Raw genomic sequence first — 12,805 nt, forward strand, 5'->3', positions numbered from 1 at the left:
ATGGTGAGATTTGTCATCAGAGACGGCGGACATCTCACAGGAGTCAGGGTTCTTTTCCACTGATACCTGGACTAGGAGACTATTTTCTTCCTCAGCGTACTCAGTCTTTTCCGCTGGCATCTCTACTTCCTCAGCGTACTTCTTTTCTTCTGCTGGTATCTCATGGTACCCAGGACACACGAGTTCCACACGTCCTGGTTGCGGACAGTTCCAACGCGGGGAAATTCCAGATTCCTCTGCCACTGGGTCTTCACGCTTTTCCTGGCAGCGTGGTTTCTTCTCCTCCCAGTTGTCCACGTCCGCTTTCTTCGGGTAAGGATCCACTTTCACTGGGGTCGCTTTCTTGGGGCAGAGTAGGTCCGCGGCAACTTCCCAGGGACAATGACTGGCCGAATGTCCTGGTCGCCGACACTTCCAAACAGGTAGTGTCACTGCCACCTTCTCCAACACGGGTTCCTTGGCCACCTACTTCACCAAGGGATCTCCACCCGTTGTCTTCGGCTCAGATGAAATGGGCACCTGCGAACTCACTTCCAGCAGGCTCTTCCGCTCCATTTCTCTGGTTTCTTCCTCCCATCTCTGTGCTCGGCCATCCGTGATCATCCGTTGTTCATCCCACGGACAATCGGAAAGCTCATGTCCCTTCTCTTTGCAGAGCGCACATACGGGTTTCTGCTGCCACCCGGTTCTAGAGTTCCCAATGAGACTCTGTCAGCTGCTTCACAGTGGCCTCGTACTTTGTCCTGTCTTCAGTCCATGGACACTCCGGAAGCCAATGTCAGGGATCTCCGCAGCTTTCACACCGGAACTCAACCTCGTCTTGGCTCCACTCGTCATCCCAACGACAGCTGTTATGCTCATGCCCGTAGCTTCCGCAGAGCAAACACCAAGACTCTTTCTTCGCTTGGCCCTTCTGACAGCGTCTTCGGTCCGCTTGCTGGACCACCTGGGTGACCTTCTTCGAGGACATCTCTTAGCCTTTTTTTCTTGGAGTCACTCGCCAAGTACATTCGTCGGCAAAATGTCCCAATTGCCGACACTTCTGGCAGGGTGTCACAGCTGCCTTCTTGCACCCCTTTTCCCAGCGCTCTTCTTTTCCACGCTGGACCGACCGCTGCACCATCTTCAGGATGCCCGAGGGTGGATCTGTTCCAGAGCCGCCCGCAGGGGGGTCTTCTTGGGGATGTTCCACATCGTGTCCGCAGTCCGTTATCCTGCCGACTACACCAAATGTGATGGTGGCAGTGCGATGTAGTGCCTGCTGCCATACAGGTGTAGACTCACTACTTACCAGGCGTCGCACTCTCTTACCTTCAGGTCACGGAGTCTTCAACGGACCTGGAAACTGCACTTGGACCGGACATGGCGATCTCCTTCCAGATGTAGATGATAGACGAGCTAGGAAGAAACGGGAACCAATTAAGGAGTATCAACTCTTTTCCAAAGGAAAAGAGGATACTCCCAGGGTGGTGGTGACCTTCACCGGTTAGGTGAAAATCATCATCGGCACAAAGCCTCAGCCACCCAATTTTCATCAAACAGCGCTCTCACGCTGAGGTGTACTCTGGACCTCGCACGGCCGTGCAAGGTCCACCGAACCGGTGCTCAGGGGACAGACAGACAGAGGGACAGACGGACACAGGTGATGCTCACCGTCGCTAATCTTCCACTGCGGTCTTCCTCTTCACTTACAGGTCCCTGTAAGGAGGCAAACAAACAACAGCCATGCAAGGCCTAACTCTACCCTAGTGTGTGTCCGCTACACTAGCTACATTAACAGAGCTCTCAAACTAGCTCAGGTGTATGTGGTGCAATACAACTATGCACAAACTGTAAACAAACTTTGCCCTGCACGGAAACAACACACATCACAATAACAGTACGGTACAAATATCTACAATGGTGCAGTCCCTTTAAGTTCCTATATGCCATAGATTACTGGAGAGTGGGTGCCGTACAGCCTACCTACTTTATTATTATTATTATTATTATCGTTTATTTATATGGCGCCACAAGGGTTCCGCAGCGCCCAATTACAGAGTACATAAACAAATAATCAACTAGGAAAACAGCAACTTACAGTTGGCTACAATATAGGACAAGTACAGGGTAAATAAACATAGCTACATCAGCAGATGACACTGGAATAAGTATCAGGTGGCAGAAGACTGCTGGATTTGGTGCAGCTGAAGATTATTAAAGTAAGAAAAGGGTAAGCACATGAGGGAAGAGGGCCCTGCTCGTGAGAGCTTACATTCTAAAGGGGAGGGGTAGACAGACAGGGGTGACACAATTGGGGTACATAGAGAGTGTAGAACAGAGGGTTAGGATGAGATTTGGCTGGGTTTGGTGAAGAAGTGGGTCTTGAGAGCCCGTTTGAAGTTTTGTAGAGAGGTGGAGAATCTGAGAGGGAGAGGTAGGGAATTCCAGAGAAGTGGTGCAGCACGTGAAAAATCTTGGAGGTAGGAGTGGGAGGAAGTAATCCGTAGGCAGGAGAGTTGGCGAGCATTAGCAGAGTGAAGAGGACGGGTGGGAGTGTAAAGCGAGATAAGATCAGAGATGTAGATGGGAGAGGAGTGGGTGAGGGCTTTGTAAGCAAGTGTGAGAAGCTTGAAATGGATTCTGAAAGGGAAGGGGAGCCAGTGAAGGTCTAGTAAGAGAGGAGAGGTGGACGTAGTGCGTTTGGTGAGGAAAATGAGCCGGGCAGCAGCATTGAGGATAGATTGGAGTGGAGAGAGGTATTTGTCAGGAATGCCAGTCAGGAGGAGATTACAGTAGTCCAGTCTGGAGATGACCAGTGAGTGGATAAGAGTCTTAGTAGCATCCTGGGTCAGAAAGGGTCTGATCCTGGAAATATTTTTTAGATGAAAACGGCAGGTTTGTGAGAGGTGCTGAATGTGTGGTTTGAAGGAGAGGGAGAAGTCAAGGATTACTCCAAGACAGCGTACTTGGGGGGTAGAGGAGATAGTAGTGCCATCAATAGATAATGAGATTGTAGGAGGTGAGGTTATACGGGAGGGAGGGAAGATGATCAGCTCGGTCTTAGACATGTTAAGTTTAAGAAAGCGCTGGGACATCCAGGAAGAGATAGCAGAGAGACAGTTGGAGATACGAGTGAGGAGAGTAGGGGAGAGGTCTGGAGAGGAAAGATAGATTTGAGTGTCATCAGCATAGAGATGATATTGGAAACCAAAAGAACTAATGAGCTTACCTAGTGAGGACGTGTAGAGAGAGAAGAGAAGAGGACCAAGGACAGAACCTTGGGGTACCCCTCCAGTTAGTGGAAGTGAGGGGGAGGTGGAGTCATGAGAGGAGACTGAGAATGAACGGTCAGAAAGGTAGGACGACAACCAAGAGAGGGCAGTGTCACGCAGACCAATGGAGTGAAGGATTTGCAGTAGGAGAGGATGGTCCGCAGTGTCAAAAGCAGCAGAGAGATCAAGTAGAATAAGTAGAGCGTAGTGTCCCTTAGATTTAGCAGCATGGAGGTCATTGCATACTTTTGTAAGGGCAGTTTCAGTGGAGTGGAGAGGACGGAAGCCAGATTGGAATGTGTCAAGTAGTGAGTGTGAGGAAAGAAAGGAAGTAAGGCGGTTGTAGACAATACGCTCAAGGAGTTTGGAGGCAAAAGGGAGGAGAGAGATGGGTCAGTAGTTGGAGAGAGTGTTTGGATCAAGGGTAGGTTTTTTAAGAATAGGAGAGATGAGTGCATGCTTGAAGGCAGAGGGGACAGTGCCTGATGAGAGGGAGAGATTGAGAAGGTGGGAAAGATGGGAACAAGCAGAAGAAGAGAGGCAGCGGAGGAGGCGGGAGGGGATAGGGTCAAGTGGGGAGGTGGTGAGGGGACAGGAACGAATGAGGGCCATGACTTCCTCTCCAGATGCATGGGAGAAAGATGACAGAGTTGGTGCGAGGGATGGGGAGGGTTGGTAAGGGATGGGAGAAGGCTGGTTACTGATGGTCTGGTGTGATGTGATGTCCTGACGTACTTCCCCTTGCTGCTTAATTGGACCTAGTGCCCCCTAACTGCGCATTATTATTATTACTTTTTCTTATGGGCCTAGCACCCGCCTAACGTGCGGCCAGTTGGGTGACCTGACCAGTGATACAGGGCACATCTCCACAAATGTGATAGGCAAAACCAGTGCTGATGGCTGCCAATCATAAAATATGTGGACAAACAGAAGCAAATCCTGTTCCTCACCACACAACTGACTCTAAGGATGACATATAAACACAATTAATATTTAATTCAAAAAGTTTGGGAACCACTGATTTAGAGTGTGCATTTGCATTTTATCTTATTTCTGTGTGTAACCACAAGTCTATACATATATATATATATATATATATATATATATATATATATATATATATACCTACCATTACAGGCCTCCCATATTCGCAATTTTTACGGGTGTGTAGGATCAACAGCCAGCAGTCACAGAGAGAGACACAATTGAATGAGATGCTAGGCAAATTTGTTGAGAGGGGGTACCCAGTGGGTTTGTTGGAACAAGCTAAACAAAAAGCATTGAATGTCACGCGCCAGCAACTTTTGAAACCTAATGCACCCAAACAACTCACAGGAAGGTTCCCATGGGTGACAAGGTTCAATACTAGCAGTACATGTTTAATTAAGCGCACTAGGCAACTGTGGCCCATTATTGCCTCTGACAGAGATTTGGGTGAAGCTTATCAGTCAAGACTACTGCCTAGTTATTCTAGGGGGCGGAGTATCAGCGATTTTGTGGTTAAGACGGATATTTCCTCGTTTAAAAAGAGTAATCCCAAGAATTTCCTCAGGCGTAGGAATGGGTGCTTTAGATGCAGTGGCTGCACGACTTGTGGCTACATGTTACAGGGGGATACTTTTGGGAAAAAGTACAGCATTAGGTATCCCTTATCATGTGATTCAAAATTCGTAATATATCTTTTATCTTGCCCTTGTGGACTTGCCTACGTTGGCAAGACCGATTGTGCCTTCAAGACGAGAATGGCACAACATACTGTAGGTATGCCATACGTGAGGCCATTAAATCAGGTGGTAGCGATCAACCTGCGGCACGCCATTTTGCGCTAGCAAAACATGGAATGGCTACGCTACGTTATAAAATAATTGATCAAGTCCCACCTTCATTGCGAGGTGGTGATCGTTCCAAGAAATTGTTGCAGGCTGAATCTAAATGGATTTATTTACTTAAATAAGGAGCTTAAATGAAGCACTCAGCTTCAAATGCTTTCTGTGAATAGATTTTGTGAAGGTGGGTAGATGTACCCCCAGGATTCTATTATTAACTTTATTCTATTATTATTTCCATCATACCAACAATTACTAATGTTCATAGCATTTCAATTATAATTCATTAGCTATGTATCTATTAAGTGGGCACCTTTGGAACAGAGGTTTCTATATTTATGTATTGTGCTATTTATTATGGAATAAGAAAGGAATGTTTATATTGGTTAGAAGAGTTTGTGCATTCCCCCATTATTGGTGCGATTCAGTATGACATTAATGCATATGTGTATGTTTATTTTCTTATTTTATACCAGCACTTTATACATTATAATTTGAGACTTTATGTAACATGTAGACACTAATATACTGGGTTGACTAATATGTATCAGTTGTATATTGGGCACGATGCACTTTATGTTGGACAGCGCAGCTGTTACTTTGTGTAATCTGTTGCTATGGTTACTGTTTCCCTAGCCCCAGTGCGCCAGCCGGACGGACCGGAGCCGCGTCATTTCCTGTGGGCGGAGTGACGTCAGAACCGGGACCCGGGCAGCGTGGCTGGAGCGGCGGTGAGGACCTCCTCTCTTCTTTAAGGTATTTAAACACTTTATTGTACACATTGGGGTTATCCTGAAGAAGGGGCTGCGTCCCTGAAACGTTGATGAAATAAAGACACAGCTTATTCACCATTATTGCAAAGACTCCCAGTGCCGCACTTATTTTCCATTGCTATATGTATATATATATATATATATATATATATATATATATATATAAATAACTACACGTCTCAGCATGGTAGTATCTCTCAGTATGTTTTGAATTAGGGTGTGCAGTCAAAGCCACCCCCTCCCCTCCGAAAAGTGCTTACCCAATCCAGGAAACACACAGCTCAAAGTGTTGTCTATTTGCTCTGTGGTTGATAAAACATGATACTTAGTAAATCTGCCTGCTGTTTTCCTGGCTATGGAAAGTACTTGCGAGTTTGTTCGATGGTGACTTCTATTTGCGTATTTGGCTCTAAGATGCAAAAACAGACCAAAGTCGCACGAGAATGCTGAATCCGCCAAACACGAATCTTAGTAAATTGACCCCCCCCCCCCCCTCCCAGTATGTATTTGGAGTGTTAGGGAAAACCGGAACTCCCAGATGAATCCCATGCAAACACTTTGCTAGATTTTCAAGACTGTTCTTTAAATGTATTCCCGCATTACTGGATGAGTTAAATTATATTGTACGGCATAACAATCAGAGGTATGCTTTTAGAGACAAACAAACAAATAAGCATCTTAGATTGCTAGCTCCTCTGCCAGTGCTCTATAATCAGCCTGGAGCAGTATTTACAGTCATTCTATAATATGTCGCTATATAATCTTCCCAGATACAGGGCACTATAGAATGTGACTAGTGCCTTAGGAATGATCATTGTAGTTTAGTTAAGGAGTTAAATAAAGGACATTTGCTGCATTATTAAAAAAAATCCGGTTATATAAGTTTTCTCCTGATTTGGCTGATGTAAAAAATGTATCCAATTGCTTTTTCTAATAAATACCATATATGATTGCGTTTCCTTACTGACATTTATTTTTACACATCTGCCACCATACTTATCACATAAATATGATTTCCATAAATACAAACATAGGAAGATCTTGCTGTGAGTGTTAGTAAATACATCCTAATTGTGTAATATGAATTATTATCTCCATATTAGCACCTAGGCTACAGCAGCCCCGTCTGTATTCCAGGAATGAGCAGCCGTCTGGCGTCCGTTCATTAGAGCGTCCCATGTGCGAGGGTTAGACAGATTCTATCATCTGGAGTATGAACACTTTCTATTTGCGGGGCTCATATGACTGATGTGACATTCTGCAGTAATTGACATCACAGAGCAGTACAACAGCGACAAGACCCCGGCGCTTAGCGCCACTTTGGGAAATGAAAGATACAGAGATTAGGTTTCATTGGTGTCATAGCAGAGATAATAGGGTGTGTGTGTGTGTGTGTGTGTGTGTGTGTGTGTGTGTGTGTGTGTGTGTATATAACAGGGGCAAAGTCAGGATTTCTGGAGGGGGGTTTCCAAATGTTTGATTTTAGAGTGATTGCTGCCAGCCCATAATTGGTATGTAACAAGTTATAGGGCCCGATTCAGATCTGATTGCTGGGCAGCTAACTTTGCTGTCCTGCGTTCAGATAGTCGCAGCCTCCAGGGGGAGTGTAAATTCGCTGTGTAAGTGTGCGATCCCATGTGTACACCGAGCTGCAAAAATCCACTTTTTACAGTCTCTGCGCAGCCCAGGACTTACTCTTCCAGTGTGATGAGAACGGGCTGATCGGGGCCGGAGCTGACATCACACACCCTCCCTGATAACGCTTGGGAACGCCTGCATTTTTCCTGACACACCCAGAAAACAGTCAGTTACCGCCCACAAACGGCCTCTTCCTGTCAATCATCTTGCAAACGCCCGTGCATCATCCTGTCGCTGACTGGCGATGCCTGTTGTTGGCCGACTTGTGTGCGCATCGCGGTGCATACGCATGCGCAGTCTATTGCTGAACGCCTGCCTGCAGTGCTAAAATGCACAGCAGCGATCAGGTATGAATCAGGCCCCAGTATCTCTAACATTGCGGGGTGGCGCCCAGCACGGGATACGGTCGTTTGGTCGACAGTTATTAGGTCAACATGGTCAATAGATTGATATGGTCAATAGGTCGACATGTACTAGGTCAACAGGTCTAAAGTTGGACATGCATTTTTCACATATTTTTTTTATTATTTTTGGGATTTTTTCATACTTAACGATCCACGCGGTCTATGATTGGGAATAGTAACCTGTACAGAGCGCAGCGGTGGCAGAGCGAGGCACCTTGCCCGAAGCATGACAAGCGAAGCGAGCCATGCGAGAGGACACAGTGCACTAATTGGGGTTCCCCGTCACTTTACGAAGAAAACGACGCCAAAAAAAAGTAAAAAAACAACATGTCAACCTTTTGACCTGTCGACGTAGTACATGTCGACCTAATGACCATGTGGACCTATTGTCCCTGTCGACATAATGCATGTCGACCTTCCATGGTCAACCTAATGACTGTCGACCTAAGTTGTGTCTGCCCAGCGACCCTGACCCTCCAGCACAGGACTAGACCGCCCCGCATGTCAGGCCCTCCAGAACCCCCCCCCCACAGACACACCCTCCCCCCCGCATCCGGCGAGTAGCTCCTTGCCTATGCAGCCTAGCTACCCGCCATGTTTTGGGTCGCAGCGGCTGTGTGTGACATCACGCATCCGCCGCGGCCCGCCCCAGCAATGGTCTGGACATGCCTGTTTTGTCAATACCGTGCCTCCCAAGGGCATTCTAACACTGCTGGCACGCCCCCTCCCGCCCCGCGATCACCTCTGCCTGCTTTCCCATCTCACTGTGTGCGCATGCAAAGTGCTGCGAACGCTGCAAATGCAGTAATTGGGTTTGAATTAGGCCCATATTCTGCCCCAAATAAAGTGTGGCGTATGTAATACAGTACGTCAAACATATGCAATTTTTTGGGGACTGCCCCACTGTCCCATCCACGGGCCGCAGTGTCCCGCGGTGGCGGGGGGCAGTTGGGAGGCTCCTGCACTCACTGCCATGCTTAGCAGAGCAGCGGTTAATAGACGCTGTGCGCATGCGCACTGTGTCTATTCACGGGAGACACAGGGACAGGGGGCATGCCAGCAGCTCACAGAGCGCTGGGCATGCCCCCTCAGTGACGGTAAGTGTGGGCGTGGCTTGCTATCGCAGCACTGCTGATCACAGAGCGCTGGGTATGCCCCCATAGTGATGGTAAATGTGGGCGTGGCTTGCAATCGCAGCACTGCCATGCACCCTTTTTTTTATTGTGAAGCAATAACAAATAAGACAAAATAGCAGAAAACGTCAGCGTGCATAACTATTCACCCCCCTAAAGTCAGTACTTTGTAGAGCCACCTTTTTGCGGTAATTACAGCTGCAAGTCACTTTGGATAGGGCTCTATGAGCTTGCTACATTTTGCTACTGGGATTTTTGCCCGTTCCTCAAGGAAAACCTACTCCAGCTCCTTCATGTTGGATGGTTTCCGCTTGTGAACAGAAATCTTCACGTCTGACCACAGATTCTCAATTCAATTGAGATCTGGGCTTTGACTAGGCCATTCCAACACATTTAAATGTTTCCCCTTAAACCACTCGAGTGTTGCTTTAGCAGTATGCTTCGGGTCATTGTCCTGCTGGAAGGTGAACCTCCGTCCCAGTCTCAAATCACAGGCAGACTGAAACAGGTTTTGCTCAAGAATATCCCTGTATTTAGCACCATCCATCTTTCCCTCGACTCAAAACAGTTTCCCAGTCCCTGCTGCTGAAAAACATCCCCACAGCATGGTGCTGCCACCATCATGTTTCACTGTGGGGATGGTGTTCTTGGGGTGATGGGATGTGTTGGGTTTGCGCCAGACATAGCGTTTTCCTTGGTGGCCGAAAAGCTCAATTTTAGTCTCATCTGACCAGAGTACCTTCCTCCATACATTTGGTGAGTCGTCCACATGCCTTTTGGCAAACTCAAAACGTGCCTTCTTATTTTTAACACTAAGTAATGGCTTTTTTCTGGCCATTCTTCCATAAAGCCCAGCTCTGTGGAGTGTACGGCTTATTGTGGCCACATGCGCAGATACACCAGTCTCTGCTGTGGAACTCTGCAGCTTCTTCAGGGTTACCTTTGGTCTCTGTGATGACTCTCAGATTAATGCCCTCCTTGCCCAGTCTGTGAGTTTTGGTGGCCGGCCCTCTCTTGGCAGGTTTGTTGTAGGACCATGTTCTTTCCATTTGAAGATGACGGATTTGATGATGCTCCGGGTGATCATCAAAGATTTGGATATTTTTTTTATAACCCAACCCTAATTTGTACTTCTCAACAACTTTGTCCCTGACTTGTTTGGAGAGCTCCTTGGTCTTCATGGTGTGATGCCTCTTACTTAGTGGTGTTGCAGCCTCTGGGGCCTTCCAAAAAAGATGTGTTTATACTGACAGATCATGTGACACTTAGATTGCACACAGGTGGACTTCATTTCACTAATTATGTGACTTCTGAAGGTAATTGGTTGCACCAGAACTTTTGAGGGGCTTCATAGCAAAGGGGGTGAATACATATGCACATGCCAATTTTCAAATTTTTATTTATAAAAATTATTTTTTATGTACATTTTTAAAATTTCTCTTCACCGACTTTTGTGCAGATCCATCACATAAAATTCAGATAAAAAAAAAAATTAATTACAGGTTGTAATGTAACAAAATAGGTAAAAAGTAGAGATGAGCGGGTTCGGTTTTACTCGGATTTACCCAAATCTCCTTATTGGCTATTGGACGTCACGTGTTTTGGATAGCCAATAAGAAAAATCCAGAAAATAAGAAATGGCGATAATTCTGGCGTAAAGAACCGAGTAAATACGAACCCACTCATCTCTAGTAAAAAGCCAAGGGGGGTGAATACTTTAGCAAGTCACTGTACTGAGTAACAATGTATAAGTATTCTTCCCCATATACTTACAGTATATAAGTACCCTTCATTATATACAGAGTAGCAGTATATAAGTATCCTGCCATGTTTAAAGAGTAAAAGTATATATTTACCTTCATTATACTGTATACTGAGTTAGTAACAGTGTATAATTATTGTGGCGGCAGGGTCAGGCTGCAGGGGAGTTTGGGGATAGGCTGTGGGGGTTATGTTTAGGCAGTAGAGCGGAGGGTCAGGCTGCAGGGGAGTTTGGGGTTAGGCTGTGGGGGTTATGTTTAGGCAGTAGAGCGGAGGGTCAGGCTGCAGGGGAGTTTGGGGATAGGCTGTGGGGGTTATGTTTAGGCAGTAGAGCGGAGGGTCAGGCTGCAGGGGAGTTTGGGGTTATACTGTGGGGGTTATGTTTAGGCAGTAGAGCGGAGGGTTAGGCTGCCGGGAAGCTTGGGGTTAGGCTGTGGGGGTTATGTTTAGGCAGTAGAGCGGAGGGTCAGGCTGCAGGGGAGTTTGGGGTCAGGCTGTGGGGGTTATGTTTAGGCACTAGAGCGGAGGGTCAGGCTGCAGGGGAGTGTGGGGTTAGGCTGTGAGGGTTACGTTTAGGCACTAGAGCGGAGGGTCAGGCTGCAGAGGAGTTTGGGGCTAGGCTGTTGGGGTTATGTTTAGGCAGTAGAGCGGAGGGTCAGGCTGCAGGGGAGTTTGGGGTTATACTGTGGGGGGTTATGTTTAGGCGCTAGAGCGGAGGGTCAGGCTGCAGGGGAGTTTGGGGTTATACTGTGGGGGTTATGTTTAGACAGTAGAGCGGAGGGTTAGGCTGCAGGGAAGCTTGGGGTTAGGCTGTGGGGGTTATGTTTAGGCAGTAGAGCGGAGGGTCAGGCTGCAGGGGAGTTTGGGGTCAGGCTGTGGGGGTTATGTTTAGGCACTAGTGCGGAGGGTCAGGCTGCAGGGGAGTGTGGGGTTAGGCTGTGAGGGTTACGTTTAGGCACTAGAGCGGAGGGTAAGGCTGAAGAGGAGTTTGGGGCTAGGCTGTTGGGGTTATGTTTAGGCAGTAGAGCGGAGCGTCAGACTGCAGGGGAGTTTGGGGCTAGGCTATTGGGGTTATGTTTAGGCAGTAGAGCGAAGGGTTAGGCTGCAGGGGAGTTTGGGGTCAGGGGCTGTGGGGGTTATGTTTAGGCAGTAGAGCGGAGCGTCAGGCTGCAGGAGAGTTTGGGGTCAGGCTGTGGGGGTTATGTTTAGGCAGTAGAGCGGAGGGTCAGGCTGCAGGGGAGTTTGGGGTTAGGCTGTGGGGGTTATGTTTAGGCAGTAGAGCGGAGGGTCAGGCTGTAGGGGAGTGTGGGGTTAGGCTGTGGGGGTTATGTTTAGGCACTAGAGCGGAGCGTCAGGCTGCAGGGGAGTTTAGGATCAGGCTGTGGGGGTTATGTTTAGGCACTAGAGTGGAGGGTCAGGCTGCAGGGGAGTTTGGGGTTAGGCTGTGGGGGTTATGTTTAGGCACTAGAGCGCAGCGTCAGGCTGCAGGGGAGTTTGGGTTAGGCTGTGGGGGTTATGTTTAGGCACTAGAGCGGAGGGTTTGGGATATTGAAGAAATACCAGAATGCAGGTAGATCGGAGGTGTCATGTTTAGGCACTAGAGCGGAGGGTCAGGATGCAGGGGAGTTTGGGGTTAGGCTGTGGGGGTTATGTTTAGGCAGTAGAGCGGAGGGTCAGGCTGTAGGGGAGTTTGGGGTTAGGCTGTGGGGGTTATGTTTAGGCAGTAGAGCGGAGGGTCAGGCTGTAGGGGAGTTTGGGGTTAGGCTGTGGGGGTTATGTTTAGGCAGTAGAGCGGAGGGTCAGACTGTAGGGGGGTTTGGGGTTAGGCTGTGGGGGTTATGTTTAGGCTGTAGAGCGGAGGGTCAGGCTGCAGGGGAGTGTGGGGTTAGGCTGTGGGGGTTATGTTTAGGCACTAGAGCGGAGCGTCAGGCTGCAGGGGAGTTTGGGATCAAGCTGTGGGGGTTATGTTTAGGCACTAGAGTGGAGGGTCAGGCTGCAGGGGAGTTTGGGGTTAGG

Source organism: Pseudophryne corroboree, chromosome 5 (assembly GCF_028390025.1).
Source record: "Pseudophryne corroboree isolate aPseCor3 chromosome 5, aPseCor3.hap2, whole genome shotgun sequence".
Taxonomy (NCBI): domain Eukaryota; kingdom Metazoa; phylum Chordata; class Amphibia; order Anura; family Myobatrachidae; genus Pseudophryne; species Pseudophryne corroboree.